A 17,773-nucleotide genomic window follows, 5' to 3' on the forward strand; every position below is an offset into this window, starting at 1 on the left:
GATGAGCCACGAGGCTGGTGTGTTTAAGCCTATGAACTCTCCAGTTGGCGTGGGAGACTCAGGGACCTTATTAAGATCTCAGAGCTGTAAAACGGAACTAAAGCTGGTGCCTCCCTTGTAGGACCATGTGTGGGTTAAATGAGCTCCTGTGTGTAGCACGGTGGCCCACAGTCTGCAGCCGCGTTGTAGCTCGAATCATCTGGGTCTTCCCCAGGGTGCTGCATCTACAGGTGAGAACTGATGTTGCCCTCACTCGTGTGAGAAGGTGAAGACTCTCACTAGCTGGGGTGGGCATTTAACGCAGCGGTTAAAACACCACTTGGGGGGTGCGGCACTGTGGCTTAGTGGGCTAAGTCTCCACCTGCAGCGCCTACATCCCATATGAGTGCCCATTCATATTCTGGCTGCTCCTCTTTCAATCCAGCTCTCTGCTATAGCCTGGGAAAGCAGTAGAAGATGGCCCAAGTACTAGGGCCCCTGCACTCGCATGGGAGACCCAGCAGAAGCTCCTGGCTCCCTGTTTCAGATTGGCCCAGCCATTGGGGAGTGAACCAGCAGAGGGAAGCTCTCTCTCACTCTGTCTCTCTCTGTCTGTAACTCTGTGTCCCATATAGGAGTGCCTGGGTTGGAGTCGCAGCTCTGCCCGATTCCAGCTTCCTGCTACTGTGTACACTAGGAGGCCGCAGGTGATGGACTGAGCATTTGAGTTTGTGTCGCCCATTTGGGAGGCTCAGATCGAGTTACCAGGTGCTGCCTTCTGTTCGGACCAGCTGCAAGCCTTTAGGAAGTGATCCAACAGATGGGAAAATCTCTCTGTGTTTCCCTGCCTTCCAAGTCAAATGAAAATTAGTAATATTTTTAATTAAAAAAAAAAAGTAGAGTGAGAAGTGGAGCAAGGAGAAAACCACAGAGAACTGGTGTTTGGGGAGAGAAACCAGAGGCAGGGGGGCCAGCAAAGAAGAGAGGGAAGGGGAGAAAACCAAAGTACAGAGCAAAACCAGGGCCCGGATGTGCTACCCCGAGGCTTCTGCGGGAGAATTTGCATTCACCTGAAAAGAAATGCCTTTGACGCTTAAACACACGGGACAGACTCAGCCTCACTCCCTCCCGACAAAGAAGTGCACAAAACAATGAAGAGGCATCAGGTTCCTAAAGGCTTTACTTTTTTTTTTTTTAGTGCAGTTTCAGATTCACAGCCAAACTGCGAGGAAGGCACAAAGCTGGGGCTGCTGCGGCACCTCGGGAGCCCTCGCCGGGGGTTGGCGGAAGGCGGAAGGTCACAGCCACTTTGGAAACACACTGGCAGTTTCTTAGACAGCTAGACGTGCACCTCCAAGGCGACCCAGCAATCCCACTCCTAAGGGTCCACCCAAGAGAAAGGAGCACTTAGGCTCACATACAGACTTGGGAGTGAATGTTCTGAACAGTTGTGTTCAAAACAGCCCCCAACTGCACACAAGCCAAAAGCTGTCCCATGTCAGCGTTTTCAGATAATCAGCCTGTGCCATTCTGTAAGCCGAACAGTGCCCGGGCACCTACCTCTTTGGATATGTTTCTTTATGGTAGAATTAATTTTCCAGCAGTTTTTTTTTTTTTTTTTGCTATAAATGAAGTTTTTGGAATATTTTGTTGACTTGTTGAGACTTAATGTTCTATATAAATATGAGTTTTGGCTTATTAAAATATTTGACTTTCATAAAGGAAAAAAAAAAGCTGGGAATGGGCAAACAAATGGTGCACCCATAGAATGGAATAAAGGCCGGCGTCGCGGCTCACTAGGCTAATCCTCCGCCTTGCGGCGCCGGCACACCGGGTTCTAGTCCCGGTCGGGGCGCCGGATTCTATCCCGGTTGCCCCTCTTCCAGGCCAGCTCTCTGCTGTGGCCAGGGAGTGCAGTGGAGGATGGCCCAAGCGCTTGGGCCCTGCACCCCATGGGAGACCAGGATAAGTACCTGGCTCCTGCCATCGGATCAGCGCGGTGAGCCGGCCGCAGCGCGCCGGTCGCAGTGGCCATTGGAGGGTGAACCAACAGCAAAGGAAGACCTTTCTCTCTCTCTCTCTCTCTCTCTCTCTCTCTCTCTCACTGTCCACTCTGCCTGTCAAAAAAAAAAAAAGATTAAAAAAAAAAAAAGAATGGAATAAAAACAAATGAACTACTGACACTCTGAGCAAGGTTGATGAATCTTCAAAGCACTACGCCACATGGAAGAATCCAGACACAAACAAAAACCAGGGAACCTGCATGATCCTATGTATACAAAGTGTGTAGGGGCGGGTATTTGCTACAGTAGCTAAGACGCTGGTGGCATTGGCTACATTCCATAGTAGAGTGCCTGGGTTTGAGTCCCAGCTCCACTCCTGAGTCCAGTTTCCTGTTAATGTCCAGCCTGGAAGGCAGCAGGTGATGGCTCAAGTACCAAAGTCCTCGCTACCTACTTGGGAGACCAGGATTGAGCGCCTGGCTCTTGGCTTCAGCCTGACCCAGCCCCAGTGAACCAATGGATGGAAGCTCTCTCCTCCTCCTCCCCCTCCCTCTGAATTTCAAATACATTCTAAAAAAATTAATTTATTTTTGACAGGCAGAGTGGATAGTGAGAGAGAGAGAGAGAGAAAGGTCTTCATTTTTTGCCATTGGTTCACCCTCCAATGGCCGCCGCTGCTGGCGCGCTGCGGCCAGCACACCGCACTGATCCGATGGCAGGAGCCAGGTACTTATCCTGGTCTCCCATGGGGTGCAGGGCCCAAGCACCTGGGCCATCCTCCACTGCACTCCCTGGCCACAGCAGAGGGCTGGCCTGGAAGAGGGGCAACCGGGACAGAATCCGGCGCCCTGACCGGCACTAGAACCCGGTGTGCCGGCGCCGCAAGGTGGAGGATTAGCCTAGTGAGCCGCGGCGCCGGCCAAAAAAAAAATTAACTTTTAGAAAAGGCAAAGCTATTGTGATAAGAAGCAGATTCATGGTTGGCAGGGATTGAGAACATGGAGGTATTGACAGCAAAGAGGTTTCTGATGGAAACTTCGGGGATGGTGGGAACATTGTCCATCCTGATGTGGCTTCGTGACTATATGCATTTGTCAAAGCTTGGATGGGTTACATAAAATTGTAAATTCTATAAAGAAAGCAGATTAAACAAACACAGGCTCAGTCTGACAACCATAAATTTTTTTTTAAAGGATGGCCTGGTGCATCCTGTTCAGTGACGGGAGGCTTGGCCTGCTCTGCAATGTCCAGTGACAGGGAGAGTCAACAGGGGGAGGAGGCGATGGGCCCATTCGATTGGACGCCTCTGTGGCAGCCTTGTCATGGCAGCAGAGGGGTGAGGGGCTACGGACTGGAAGGAGCTGAGGAGTCCCCTGGGGAGTGAAGAGGTGGAGGCAGCTGGCTAAGGTTGTTTTCCCAAGAATGTGTTTGTAATAGGTGCTAAATAAACACGACCTAAGCTCTCCACTTAGAAAAGAAATGCAGATAAACAATCAGACCGGGGCCCCTCTGCTTGGTCCAGTCTGATAGCCTGGGATGGGGTGGGGGGCAGGAGAGGGAAGTGGTGTGTTACCTTTGTAGAAAGCCATTTTAAATCAAAAAGCTCCCTAAAGCACACACTCTTGGAGCCAGCCACTAGGGATTCATTCTAAGGAAATAGTTGGACAGCTGAGCCAAAGGGGAGGTCTGGAATTTTTCGGTCAGTAGAAAAACCCAGGTATTCAGCAACGAAGGGTTGGCTGAGAAAAATAATGGCTTATTCATTCCAGAACTTACCTTCAGCCTTTTTTTTTTTTTTTTTACAGGCAGAGTTAGACAGTGAGCGAGAGAGACAGAGAGAAAGGTCTTCCTTCTGTTGGTTCACCCCCCAAATGGCCGCTATGGCCGGCACGCTGCACTGATCCAAAGCCAGGAGCCAGGTTGCTTCTCCTGGTCTCCCATGGGTGCAGGGCCCAAGCACTTGGGCCATCTTCCACTGCCTTCCTGGGCTGAACTGGAAGAGGAGCAACCGGAACAGAACCAGTGCCCCGACCGGGACTAGAACCCAGGGTGCTGGCGCCGCAGGTGGAGGATTAGCCAAGTGAGCCACGGTGCCAGCTACCTTCAGCCTTTAACGCGTCTTGATCTGCTCAGTAGATTGGGAGAGGAAGAAATTGTATAAGTGGGAAACAGGTTGGGAGGAGAGTTTTTCCACACATCCTCTACCTTGTGAATGCTGCCCCTCGTGAGTCTAGGACCTGTCCAAAAGTTCAAAGCACATTTTTTAAAAGATTCATTTTTATTTATTTGTAAGGCAGTTACAGAGAAACAGGGGGAAGACAGAGAGAGAGGTCTTTCATCTGCTGGTTCACTCCCCATATGGCTACAACAGCCGAGGCAGTGCCAGGCTGAAGCCAGGAGCAAAGGGCTTCTTCCAGGTCACCCACATGGGTGCAGGGGCCCAAGCACTTGGGCCATCTTCCTATGCTTTCCCACACATTAACAGGAAGTTGGATTGAAAGTGGAGCAGCCAGGACTCAAAATGGTACCCATATGGGATGCTGGTTTGGCAATGGCAGCGTAACCCTCCATGCCAGAACACCGGCCCCCAAAACAAATTTTTAATAAAATAAAAATTATGATCTAGAGGCAAACATTTGATGCAGCAGGTGAGACACTGCTGGCGACATCCACGCCCATATCAGAGTGCCTGGGTTTGAGTCCCGCTCCACTCCTGATTCCAGCCTCTGGGTAATGCACACTTTGGCAAACAGAAGATGATGGCTCAAGTACTTGGGTTCCTGCCACCCATGTCAGGCGGGAGACCAGGATTGAGCTCTGAGCTCCCACTTTGGCCTGATCCAGCCCTGCTGTTCTGGGCATTTGCGGAGTGACTCAGTGGCCAGAAGGTCTCTGTTTCACTCCCTCTCTCTCTCCCTCTCAAATAAAATAAAATAAATAAAAATTAAAAAAAACTATGATCTAGACCAGTGCCGTGGCTCACTAGGCTAATCCTCCACCTGCGGCACTGGCACACCGGGTTCTAGTCCTGGTCAGGGCGCTGGATTCTGTCCCGGTTGCTCCTCTTCCAGTCCAGCTCTCTGCTGTGGCCCGGGAGTGCAGTGGAGGATGGCCCAAGTGCTTGGGTCCTGCACCCCATGGGAGACCAGGATAAGTACCTGGCTCCTGCCATCGGATCAGTGCGGTGCGCTGGTCGCGGCGGCCATTGGAGGGTGAACCAACGGCAAAGGAAGACCTTTCTCTCTGTCTCTCTCTCTCACTGTCCACTCTGCCTGTCAAAAACAAACAAACAAAAAAAACCAGCTCTCCACACCCTCCTGCCTTGTCTGTAAGTCTAAAATGATTTCAAAATGAAAGGTTTTTTTTTTAAGTTTTAAAAAAATATATTTACTTTTTGGCTGGCGCTGTGGCTCACTAGGCTAATCCTCTGCCTTGCGGCACCGGCACACCGGGTTCTAGTCCCGGTCAGGGCGCCGGATTCTGTCCCTGTTGCCCCTCTTCCAGGCCAGCTCTCTGCTGTGTCCAGGGAGTGCAGTGGAGGATGGCCCAAGTGCTTGGGCCCTGCACCCCATGGGAGACCAGGATAAGTACCTGGCTCCTGCCATCGGATCAGCGCGGTGTGCCGGTCGCGGTGGCCATCGGAGGGTGAACCAACAGCAAAGGAAGACCTTTCTCTCTCTCTCTCTCTCTCTCACTGTCCACTCTGCCTGTCAAATATATATATATATACATATATATATGTTTAGTTTTTAAATTGTGGCATTGTAGGATATTGGTGGATGCGACCAACAAGAAGTTCAGTGGTGAACGGAGCTGGGGATGGAGGGGTTTCAGGGACAGAAGAGCTTTCCCTGGCCAGAGAGGGGGCCAGGAAGCTGGGGGAGGCTGGAGACCCAGCGCGTGTGGAGGGGCAGCGCTAGAACAGGGAGGGGAGGAACGGCGTCGCACCTGCTTGGGGGGGAGAGAATGAGCAAAGCCAAGGGCAAAGGTAACTAAAGTTTACAGACAGGAGAACTCGTTCCTGCCCACCCACTTGAGTTCCGTCTGGGTCGCAGGAGGCGGTGCACCTGCTGAGGGTTAGGGAGAGGAGGCGTGGGCGGAGCTTGTGGGCAACAGCGCCTGCCCGGGGTGCCAAACTGAGTCACGCAAACCAAAGGATGCTGGAGAGCAGGGTTTCCCCGGATCATCCCAGAGGAAAAGAGTCTCCCGGAACTTGTTAGAATTAGATACCCTCTTGGTCTCCAACCCGGATCTGTTACAGCACCAGTCCACAGAAGAGGCCTGATCACCCTGTGTAAAGGCGCCCCAGGCGGTTTGTAGCTGGAGGATGTCCTGAGGAAGGCTAAGGGAACTGACCAAAAGCCACGCCGCTCAGGGCGCAGCCCGAGGACCGGCAGTGTCAGCCTCCCTCCAGCGGGAGCTGAACCGCGCTTCTCCGTGACGCCTCACAAATGGGAATCTGCACCTCCCATTGGATCCCTCGGTGATTCCCGCGCACAGCAGAGGCCCGGGAACCTCATCCAAGTGACCCCGGCTCCGCGGACGCACTAGGGGTCACTTGGCACAGCTGTGTGATCGTCCCCAGCAGGCTGCTGGGCCCCTCCGGCAGAGAGAGAGAGAAACCGCCCCTGGGGACTGGTCCAGGGTTGTGAGGGCGGGAGGGCAGGCAGGTGTTGGAAAAGTGGCTGAAATGTTTGCACGGGAGGCCTAGGAAGGGAAGAAGGCTGGTGAGTTGGAGCTGGGGGGGGGGGGGGGGGCAAGAGGTGTGGCGATTGGATAAAGAGCAAGGTTAGAAGGAGGCAAAGAGAAGCAGCGTGGAGGGACGGGACCTTTACTGCAGGTGCAGCCTCGGGAGTGGGTGGCTGCTGAGCGATGAAGATGGACGTTCTTGGAATTGAGGAATTCAAGAAATTCTGAGAGCCATTCAGAGTTCAAGTAGGAGGCCCTATGCTTGTTTACCCAGCCGCTGGTCTTTGGAGACCCTTGTGCCTTGGGCGGAGCTCACTCTCATCAAGGATGATGGGCATATAATGTGGACAGGGCCGGGGAGGGTATTCCAACCTCCGACCACTGTGATTGGTTCAGATCTGGGCATGTGACCCAGATAGGACCAATCAGAGTCGATGCACGTAAACTAGGGGAATATAAACTGGTCTTCTTGAACATGAATGAGCTGTGAGAGCGATGGCAGCTTAGGGGCAGTTGTGGGTGTCGGAGGCATCTTTCTGTCCCCTGGAGCAAGGACTCAAGGAAGAGGAAGCGGGGGACCGGTAATGGAGCCCTGGGACTGGCTGAACACCTGGGTCTGTCCGTGCTTAAAGCGAGACGCATCTGTAGCGGCTTCATTTAGGTGAGTCGCGTACTTCCCCACTCCTGGATCAAAGCCGATGCCAGCACCCGAAAAATCAGGAATGAAGGAAGAGGAGAGCAAGAGCTGGCTTGCTCAGGGGATCTGGGTGATCGTGGGGAAGGATGAAGTCGCAGACGCCAGCAGCCTCAAAGGAGCAGGGCAGCAAAGAGTGGGAGGGAGGGAGGCGGCAGAGAGGGCCCTGGGGAATGTCGGGCCCACCTTGAGGATGCTGGGGTGGGGGAAGCAGCCCGCTAGGGAGGCAGGACCCTCAGGACCAGGCGCCTGGCCACTGGCGGGGCCCCACCCCGGCTGGGCTGGGCCCCCTCCTGGCCACATGGGCCGGTGACTGAGGCCCCCACTCTCTGTTCCTGTCCCTTTTCCATCTTTCCTTTGAGACTCAGGATACAGCCTTTGGAACAAGCTGGCTCAGGACAAACCACGGACCCCTTTACTTCCCAAGCTGCATCCATCACTCACAAAGTCCTGGAACATTCTTCCAGGACCTCCAGCCTTGGCCGAGAAAACAACATCCAATTTCCCACCTGGCGAACAAGCTTCTTCCCTTCCCCAACACCTCTGCCGCGTGGGAGGAGGTGGTGGATGCCTCCCCCACCCCCCTCCCCACCTGGGAGGGGGAAGGTCCCGGAACCCCATCATTTCCATAAACCGTCCCTGAAGGCTGGGCTAGCATTTGGCCACCCACTCCCCAAATCAGCACCACAAGGGGTGCTGACGTCCGTCCATCCAGTGTGGCGACTTCTCAGCTCGGCCTGAAGTTGGGAGATCCTAGATGCCTGCCTTGAGAACTTTGTGATTTTTTTTTTCTTTTAACCTTTTTATCAGGGCATTCCAAAGGACATTTCTCTGTGGGTCTAAAAGTTCTTGCAGCCAAGACTCTGTCTCCAGGGTAGCAGGGAGAAAGAAAACCTGTAGGCTGTGGCCCATTCAGCAGCCCCTGGAGTGTGGCAAGTACCTGTTGTCATAAAAACACCACCCAAACCCCAGCCAGCAGACTCTGCTGAGGATCTCTCGTGAGCTGGGCCCTCGAGCAGACCTGGCATCTGCCGTGCTCACTTTATCCTCACAGGATCGTGTGCAGCAGATGTTGGTAATGTCTTTATAGATGGGGAAAGGTAAGTGACTTCCCAGAGTGACACGGCTAGTCAGTGTTGGGACTGGGGTGAGAACCAGGCATTCTGACCTTGGCGCTTTAAAGACGAGTACCGGGCAGGTGGGTGGCAGGATGGGCGGATGGCCACATGAGTGGGTGAGTGGATGAGCACTTTGGAGGGGCTGGAGGTGAGGAATCCGTGTGGAGGTTGGCAGACACCTGTGGACTGACAGGTGTTGGCGGGGACCCACGGGGACCGGCCTCACTGTCTCGTCCGAGTGCCCACTGCTGTTCTTCTCTTGTCCTGGTCAGGTTGAGCATTCTCCCGTTGCTGGGCTAGGAGATCCTCGGGGCTCGATTGATTTCCCTGTGTGTGCAAACACAGCCCAAAGGAAGCCTGTCGTGGTGGAGTCGTGGCTGGTCTGTGTTTTCTTCTTTGTGCTTTTCTGAAAATTTCCGCTTTCCCAGTGTCCGGCAGGTATCTGTTATTTGTGCTGAGCGCTGGTGGCTCTTGGACAATCCCATTTGCTTGCTTTTTTTTTTTAAGATTTATTTCTTATTTATTTGAAAGGCAGAGTTACAGAGATATACAGAGAGACAGAGAGAGAGATGGGGAGAGAGAGTGAGAGGTCTTCCATCCACTCCCCAAATGGCCACAATGGCCAGGGCTGGGCCATGCCAAAGCCAGGAGCCAGGAGCTTCTTCACCGTCTCCACATGGGTGCAGGAGCCCAAGCGCTTGGGCCACCTTCTGATGCTTTCCCAGGTCCATTAGCAGGTAGCTAAATTGGAAGCAGAGCAGCCAGGTCTTGAACCAGCGCCCATAGGGAATGCTGGCATCACAGGTGGCAGCTTTACACGCTACACCACAGCACTGGCCCCACATTTGCTTTCCGAGTGGCTTTGGAGAGTGCACCTGCTCCCTCGTCCAGGCCTGGCCAATCGCAGCGCTTCACTCCTTTGCCTGCAGTGTTTGCTTCTAAAAGAAGCCCACCGCCCAAGTATGTTCCAGGCAAGCCCACTCAACAATTGTGTTTTCCAGAATAATGTTAAGGGAGAAGCTGTTTTTCTTCCAGGGCTGTTGAGAGACACAACGCATGTCTGGGGCTTCAGCATCTGTCTTGACACAAGAGTGGAGCTGACACAAGGGGATGCACAGATCAGAGTTGGGAAGCGACAGTTTCACTCTCACGTTTTAAGTCCCTGGATCCAGCCATACCTGAAGCTAGAGACCCTTGGACTTCTCAGTTCCATGAGCCTAAGTCTACGCTATTTCATTTTTCTTAATCCAACAAGAGTTACTTCTGTCACTTGCAAACAAGCCTCCTAACACAACATTAATTACTTTTGTATAAATACAAATAAAAATGTATTTTTAATGATGTTATTCCAAAGAACAAAAGATAGCTGTCAGACTCCTGAGTGGAGGCCAGACTGCAGATTTGTCCAACAAACGCCTTGCAGGTCGGCTCAGAGATAGGAGCAGCCCAGCAGGGGCAGACGGGCAGACGGAACGGGAGCGCCGTAACAATCAGTTCTGTCTCATCTCCTCCTCCCGCTCCTTCCACTTGCAGCTGGGCACAAAGAGGCTCCTTCAGCTGGCAATTAGAGCACGTGTCTCAGGAATCCGGCTCATCCGGGCCCTTCTCCACCCTGGGCTGGTCCTGCCCCAGGAGAGGAGCTGGAATCCTTTGTCAGTGTGCTGGGAGGTGGCCCTCGACGCTTGAGCTGGAGTGGGGCCTGGCTGGAGACTTCCCAGGGCGCTGGCCATTTCTCAAAACTGTCTCCCTGGAGGAGGGCGGGGACAGAGCCAGAGAGAGAGAGAGAGAGAGAGAGAGGTTTGCCCTGGGTATTCCCCTGAGCTCCAGCTGCTGTTACCGGCCAGGCAACACCTATGTGGCTCCCTACTCACCATTTTCTTTCTTTTCTGAGATTTAAAAATGTTGTGCACTGTGGTGCAGAGGCTACCACTTGGACATCTGCATCCCCATCTGAGTGCTGGATCGAGTCCCCGCTGCTCCACTTCCAACCCAGCTCCCTGCCAATGCGCCTGGGAAGGAAGCAGAAGATGGTTCGAGTGCTTGGGCCCCTGCCACCTGGCTCAGCCCCAACCATTTTGGGAGTGAACCAGAGGGTGGAAGATCTCTCTCTCCCTTTCATGCTATCACTCTGCCTTCTGAATAAACCTTATTTTTTTTTAAAGATTTATTTTATTTACTTGAAAGACAGAGTTACAGAGAGAGGCAGAGATAGATACAGAGGTCCTCCATCCAATGGTTCACTCCCCAGATGGCCGCAACAGCCGGAGCTGCACCAATCCAAAGCCAGGAGCCAGGAGCTTCCTCCTGCCCCCCATGCGGGTGCAGGGGCCCAAGGACTTGAGCCATCCTCCACTGCTTTTCCAGGCCTCGCCAGAGAGATGGATTGGAAGAGGAGCAGCCAGGACTAGAACCAGGGCCCATATGGGACGCCGGCGCCTCAGGCCAGGGCTTCAACCTGGTGCGCCACAGTGCCAGCCCCTAAATAAACCTTTTTTTTTTTTTAAATAAAATTGTGTAAAATCATGAACTACAAGAAGGCATAAAAGACATATGAAGGTTCTTCAAAAAGTTCATGGAAAATGCATGCTATGAAATTATGCATGGATTTCTAAAAATTTTACACCAAGATAAACTTTTTTTTTTTCCATGAACTTTTTGAAGTGCCCTCAAACATGTGGTGTATAAAAATAGGAAAGAAGGCAGGTATTTGGCCTGGTGGCTAGGACACTGCGTAGACACCTGGAGTATTTGGTTTCCAGCCCCAATTCTGCCTCTGCTCCAGCTTCCTGCTAACGTGCACCCTGGGAGGCAGCAGGTGATGCTGAAGTCACAGGGGCCCTGCGCCCACCTGGGAGACCCGGACTCAGCCTGGTCTAGCCCAGACTGTTGGAGGCGTTTGGAAGGTGAATCAGTGGGTGGAGGATCTCTATGACTGCATTTCAAATAAAATAAATCAATATCAATAAAGTGTGCACTACAATGGCATTTAGTACAACCCCACTGCCCAGCTTCAGCACATTTTTTAAAAAAGATTTATTTTCTTTATTTCAAAGTCAGAGTTACATAGAGAGAGAAGGAGAGGCAGAGAGAGAGAGAGGTCTTCCATCCGATGGTTCACTCCCAAATTGGGCGCAATAGCCGGAGCTGTGCCGATCCGAAGCCAGGAGCCAGGAGCTTCCTCCAGGTCTCCCATGTGGGTACAGGGAGCCAAGCATTTGGGCCACCTTCTACTGCTTTCCCAGGCCATAGCAGAGAGCTGTATGGGAAGAGGAGCAGCCGGGACTAGAACCGGCGCCCACATGGGATGCCAGCACTTCAGGCCTGGGCTTTAACCCGCTGCACCACAGTGCTGGCCCCATAAGTTCATTTTAAATGGAAACTTTTTCGCTGCTGCTGGCTCCTTCCTCTGTCCGGAACCGTCTTCTCTCACATATATCTGAACATATGACCCCTTCAAGTTGCTTGGCTCACACCCTCTCCAGGTCTCCCCTGACCAAATAATGCTGGCCCAGCCCCCTGGCCCTGCCCCTGCTCTGTTCTGTGGTTTTGCTTGGCCACGTCCGTAGCCCTTTTTGTGACAGCCACGTAAGTGACTTATTCCTTATCTCAGTGGTCATTATGTCTGTCCCCCCCCCCCCCAACCCTGGTAGTACAAAAGTTCTATGTGGGCTGGGAGTTTTGTCTGCTTGGCGTCCAGACGTGACCCCAGCTCCTACAGCAGTGTGTGGCACATGGTGAACCCTGTGGGAAGCCGAATAATTCCCTCGGTGTACCCCAAATATCCACATATAATCCCCAAAACCTGTGAGTGTTACCTTCCGTGACACAAGAGGAGGCTCTGCAGGTCTGATGTGGCAAGGGTCGTCAGAGGGCGAGACCACCCTGGATTATCCGGGTGGACCTCAAACACAATCCCAAGTGTCCTTGTGGAAAAGAGGCAGAACCAGAGACATGAGCACAGAGCTGCTGTGCTGGCCCTGAAGATGGGGGATGGGGTCAGTGCCACGGAAGGCCACATTCTCGTCTAGAGCCCCGGAGCACACACAGCCCTGCCGGCACCGGGAATCTCACCCCGTCACAGTTGTCTTAGACCTCTGGCCTCCGCAGCCCTCACAGAGCTCATTTCTATTGTTCGAAAGCCCGGCGTTTGTGGTTATTTCTTACGGCACCCATAGCAAACTGATGCAATGCTCAACACACATCTGTGCAATGAATAAGCGCTTGTTCACCGCGAGACTAATGGAGACACCGGGATGGTTTACAGCAAGTAGACGGGAACTGAGCAAACAAGCGCGGTGAGAAAATGATGCTGTTTAATGCGAGTTAGGCGGCTGGAGAGCTGCGGGCCCTGGGACAGTGCGTCCTTTGTTCAGAAAGGGAGATGAACAGGGTGTGAATGCTGAAGGCTTGTGGGCGCCGCACTGGGGCTTTAACTCTGCACATTTCAAAAATTGTTTTAATTGATTTATTTCACTTATTTGAAAGGCAGGGAGAGACAGACAGAGCTCCCAGCTGCTTGTTCATCTCCCAAGTGCCTGCAAGTGCTGAGTCAGGCCAAAGCCTGAAGCTGGGAGCTCAAGTCAGATCTCCTGCATGGCTCACAGGGACCCGACTACACGAGCTATCACCTGCTGCCTCCCAGGGTGCACACCAACAAGAAGCTGGAATCAGGAGTGGCACTGGCATTGGAACCCAGGCCTTCCGATCTAAAATGTGAGTGTCTCAACCTGGATCTTAACCACTGTACCAGACACTCACCCCTGAGTGTGCACATTAAGAGAAATGGAATGGGCAGCTTATTCCACCCGTCAATGCTATTTATTGCCCAACTTGCCAAGACAAGGGGAGACTGGAGATGGCAACATTTGTACCTGGTCTCAGCTGAGTGGAGGAAGGGAGAGGGCAGGGTTGGGCACAACAGTTAGGTGTGTTCACCGTCTGAAGTCATCACCATAGAGAGTGATACCTGTGTACCAGGCGACGGGGAGCCCCAGGTTCTTTGGCTCACCTGCAGATAGAAATTGACAAGAGGCCAGACAACAGCTACTGGGGACTTCTCCAGTGCAACGGACACAGCGTGGTGGGAAGCGGTTCCACCGACTGGCACGGAGGGGAGCTGGGCGGGGGTTTTCTCGGTGGGGAGGTGTGGCAGTCACCTGCTCCCTCCCACCCCGGGCATGGGACACTTCAGCTTGTCCCTGACTCTGTTCTCTGCAGCTACACTTCCTTCTTCTTCTTCTTTTTTTTTTGGACAGGCAGAGTGGACAGTGAGAGAGAGAGACAGAAAGAAAGGTCTTCCTTTGCCGTTGGTTCACCCTCCAATGGCCACCGCGGCCGGCGGGCTGCAGCCGGCGCACTGCACTGATCCGATGGCAGGAGCCAGGTACTTCTCCTGGTCTCCCATGCGGGTGCAGGGCCCAAGCACTTGGGCCATCCTCTACTGCACTGCCGGGCCACAGCAGAGAGCTGGCCTGGAAGAGGGGCAACCGGGACAGAATCCGGCACCCCAACCAGGACTAGAACCTGGGGTGCCGGCGCCGCAAGGCGGAGGATTAGCCTAGTGAGCCGCGGCGCCGGCCATACACTTCCTTCTTTTGCACAGCACACGCCTTCCAATGGTGGTGTGTGGTGTTGCTCGCTTCCGCCAGCCCCAGGGGGTCACAGAGTGGTGCTACTGGGCTATTTGGGGGCATGCCTGCAGGTTGGGAAAGTCCCTACTGGGGGAGCAAGGGGTCTGCAGAATCCTTGCTCCTGATTGGTTTGGAGCTGGAGCTGGACACAGTCAGCTCAGGAAATGGACACATGTCAGGCCTGGGGGTGGGGCTTGATGTGTGAGTCCTCTTTCTTGAGTCTCCCTTCCAGAGGCATCCAAGCAGGAAGTGACGGGATCTGCCCTAGGGAGCAGCCTGGTGGAGGGAAGGGAAGTGGGGCCCTGGGAGGCAGGGGCTGGAGGAGGAGGAGAAGGAGGAAGAGGGGGAGGAGGAGGAGGAGGAGGAGGAGGAGGAGGAGGAGGAGGAGAAGGCAGCAGTGGTGGCCTTTTTCATCTTTTGTCCTGGCCCTTTCTCGCATTCTTGCCACTTCTTAAACCTCAGAGCCCTGGGGTCTTCGTTTTCTACTCCCTGCCCCCCACCATTGGCTTCCTTTCTCTCTACAGTGACCCAGTGACCCTTGATGACCCCCACGTGGCCCGGTCTGTCCCAGGAGAGGTTGGAGTCTTTATTCACGGTCTCCCCTTGGGGTGCAGGTTTGCAAGGTGCACATGAGCTTGAGGCGCCTCTCATTCATTGGGGGGATGGTCTGTGGGTGGTGGGACACTGGTGTCTGGGACTAGGGGGCCGGATGGGGTTGTCAGAGGAGCCATGAGGACAGCAGCACACACTAAGCACCAGCATCCTTGTGGAGTCATTGTCCTTGGGATTCAGGAACCCCTGGCCTCTGTGGCTGCCCACGAGGGGGTCTGGGAATGAACCTTCTCCCCCTCCACGATCTGGGGCGAGAAGGTGCCTGGCTGAGCAGGCTGGACCTGATGCCAGAGAGTGCCAGCGACTTCCTCTGGGGCAGACAAACTTGGTCTCCGGGACAGGCCCAGGGCACTGCCTTTGTGGTCAAGTGCATGTGTGGGCTCCAGCCGCTGGCCTGGGCCCACCACTGAACTCACAGCGTGTGCAGGAGGAGAACTCTCCATGCCTCTCTCTGCTTCTGTATTTGCAAAAGTACCTGAGCTGTGAGAACTCCATAAGCTGCCTGGGTGGAAGTGCTGAGCAATTTCAGGCAAACAATGAGTGCTCAAGAAATATTAGCCATTAATATCATTGTTGTTCTTGTTTTCATTAGCCTCAACACCTTTTCATAAATGCAACACCAGGCTCAGTCCTGCGTCAAGCTGGGGACAAAGAGCTGACACCATTCTGTCTCTCACAGAGCTCATGTTCTAAGGAGAGAGTCAAACAAATGGATACAAATATTGAGTCAAACAAATGGATACAAATATTGCATCAGGGGCTGGCCTTGTGGCCTGCAACCCAAGTATCCCATATGGGCACCAGTTAAGAGTCTTGGTTGCTCCACCTCCGATCCAGCTCCCTGATAATATACCTGGGAAAGCAGCAGAAGATGGCCCAAGTCCTTGGACCCCCCCACCCAAGCGAGAGACCCAGGTGGAATTCCTGGCAGCTGGCTTCGGCCTAGCCATTGCAGCCATTTGGTGAGTGAACCAGTGGATAAAGATGATGTCTGTTTCTCTCTCTCTCTCTCTAATTCTGCCTTTCAAATTAAGTTTTCTAAAAAATTATATCAAAGGGTAACAATGCTATCACATGGACGTGCAAACTCTCGGGGCAAGGGAAGGTTTAAGACTTGACAGAGGTGGTGACGTTTGCTCGTGGCCTGGGAGTGCACTGCGGGAGCCACGGGTGTGCACACCTGCGTGCAGGGACAGGAGTAGGCAGCCGTCGGTCCCAGACGCTCCTGGCTTCACCTTGACACACCCAGCAGCCACCCAGCCTCCCTGGAAGGGTTCCTGCCTGCAACTTTGTGCCGAGACTGGCCAATTCTATGAATTCGAGGGCACAGCTCCCCCACCCCAGCCACGGGGAGGAGGAGGAGGAAGAAGCTCCTCTCTGGGCAGTGCCCGGGGTAAACCATCCACTGCGGGTTTCCTGTCGGCACCGGCTGCAGCCACCGGAGCCCAGCACGGACAGAAGCCAGGCTCGAGCCCTCTGTAACCCGATGCGGGCCGGTAGCAGCCCTGGCTTCTGAGCCCACTCCTAAGGGGAGCTCCATCCAGCTCGGGGTCACAGTGACCTCCCTGCTGGCTGGGAGGTACCTCCTGGCAGTGCCAACCCTCAGGAGAGGCAGCGGGGCAACCACAAGGAGCAGAGAGGTGTCCAGGCAGGGCCCCACAGCCCCTCTCTCCCAGAGCCTAAAATCTCTGCCAGCAGCCATCCCTGCAGGGGTCAGTCCTGACGTGCTAACCTTTCCCCTTCCCTTTCACCCTGTAGCCAGGGGGTTGAGTCTCCCCCGTTCTCACCCAAAACGACACCGACCTCACCTGTAAAAGCTGCAGACTCGGGTTAGACACAAGATGACGGAGTGATACCGCACGCAGGCTCTGCAGCCACACTGCCTGGGTGCAAGTCCCAGCTCTGCAACTTCCTAGTGGCTCAGCTTAGCCAAATAACTGTTCTATGCGGCAGCTTCCTCGCCTGCGAAATGAGATAGCCACGCCTACTTAGCACGCGGGTCTTTTCCTGGAGAGGGTCAGGGAAGGTACACCTCAGGCTCTGCTGGCTTGGAGGGTCTGCGTGCTAACCACTGAATCCTGCCGTTGTAGCGCCCTGGCAGCCGCAAGCAATGAGTGGGCCTTGTTGTGTGCCAATAAAGCTTTATTTATACACATTGAACCTCATATCATTTTCATAAGTCAGAAAATAGTCTTGATACATTGTAGCTATTTAAAAGTGGAAACAGGGGCAGCCATTTGGGAGAGGTGGTTAAGATGTCTCTTGGGACACATTCTGTACACTGGAGTGCTGAGTTCGAATTGCTTCCAATTCCAGCTTCCTGCTAATATGCTTGGAGGCAGAAGAGGCTGGCCCAAGTACCTGGCCCCCCGCCACCACGTGGGAGACCTGGATTGAATTCCTAGCTTCTGCCTTCAGCCTGACCCAGCCCAAGCTGTTGACGGCATATGGAGGTGTGAACCAATGGATGAAAGATCTCCTCTCTCCCTCTCTCTCTCTCTCTCTCCCCCCTGCCCCCTTTCTCTGCTTTTCAAAGAAGATGAAAATAAATAAATAAATAAACAAAAATTCGAAGCGAAAACAAAACATTTCTAGCTTATGGGCAAAACCAGGATTTGGCTTCGGGGCTGTAGTTCACCATCCCCTATGCTAATCTGTGTTAAGTGCTTAAAACAGTCCTCGGCACCCGGAACACCTTCCACGAGCGTTAAGACGTCTGGCTGTCATGGCGCTGGCGGGCTGCGGGTGGCAGGGAGGGGCTGTCCGTGGCAGCTGGCTTGTTGGTGAGGGTAATGGGGGGTCTGTCCCGGACTGGTGCTGGGCTGATCCGTAGAACAGCTGGGCAGGCTATGGGGGCCCAGTCCTTTATGCCCTGGGCAACCATTGGGCAGGAGTGCCCAGCGGTGCCTTTCAACTGGTTCCTTTCTGTTGGGTAAGGGACCAGGGCACTTTTTACGTCTCAGAGCATGGCCCCACCCTTGTCCTCCCCCCACCCACACCTGCCCCCCAGCCAGGACGTTCCTGCCACACCCCGGAGCTCCTACGCGC

At 53.8% G+C, this 17,773-nt stretch overlaps 1 long non-coding RNA gene across 2 annotated transcripts; it reads left to right on the plus strand.

The window, feature by feature from the left end:
• Positions 1-7,119: 7,119 nt before the first annotated feature.
• On the plus strand, positions 7,120-17,311 carry LOC127491490 (uncharacterized). 2 transcript variants are annotated; one of them, XR_007920214.3, is made up of 4 exons: positions 7,120-7,332; positions 14,638-14,689; positions 15,318-15,687; positions 17,042-17,311. It is a non-coding gene; the product is annotated as an uncharacterized LOC127491490 (long non-coding RNA). The 2 variants fall into 2 exon arrangements; XR_016226117.1 differs by lacking the exon at positions 14,638-14,689 and having other exon boundaries at positions 7,144-7,332.
• The last annotated feature ends 462 nt before the right edge of the window (positions 17,312-17,773 follow it).

This window comes from Oryctolagus cuniculus, chromosome 19 (assembly GCF_051225735.1).
Source record: "Oryctolagus cuniculus isolate XC-2025 breed Fujian yellow rabbit chromosome 19, ASM5122573v1, whole genome shotgun sequence".
NCBI lineage: Eukaryota > Metazoa > Chordata > Mammalia > Lagomorpha > Leporidae > Oryctolagus > Oryctolagus cuniculus.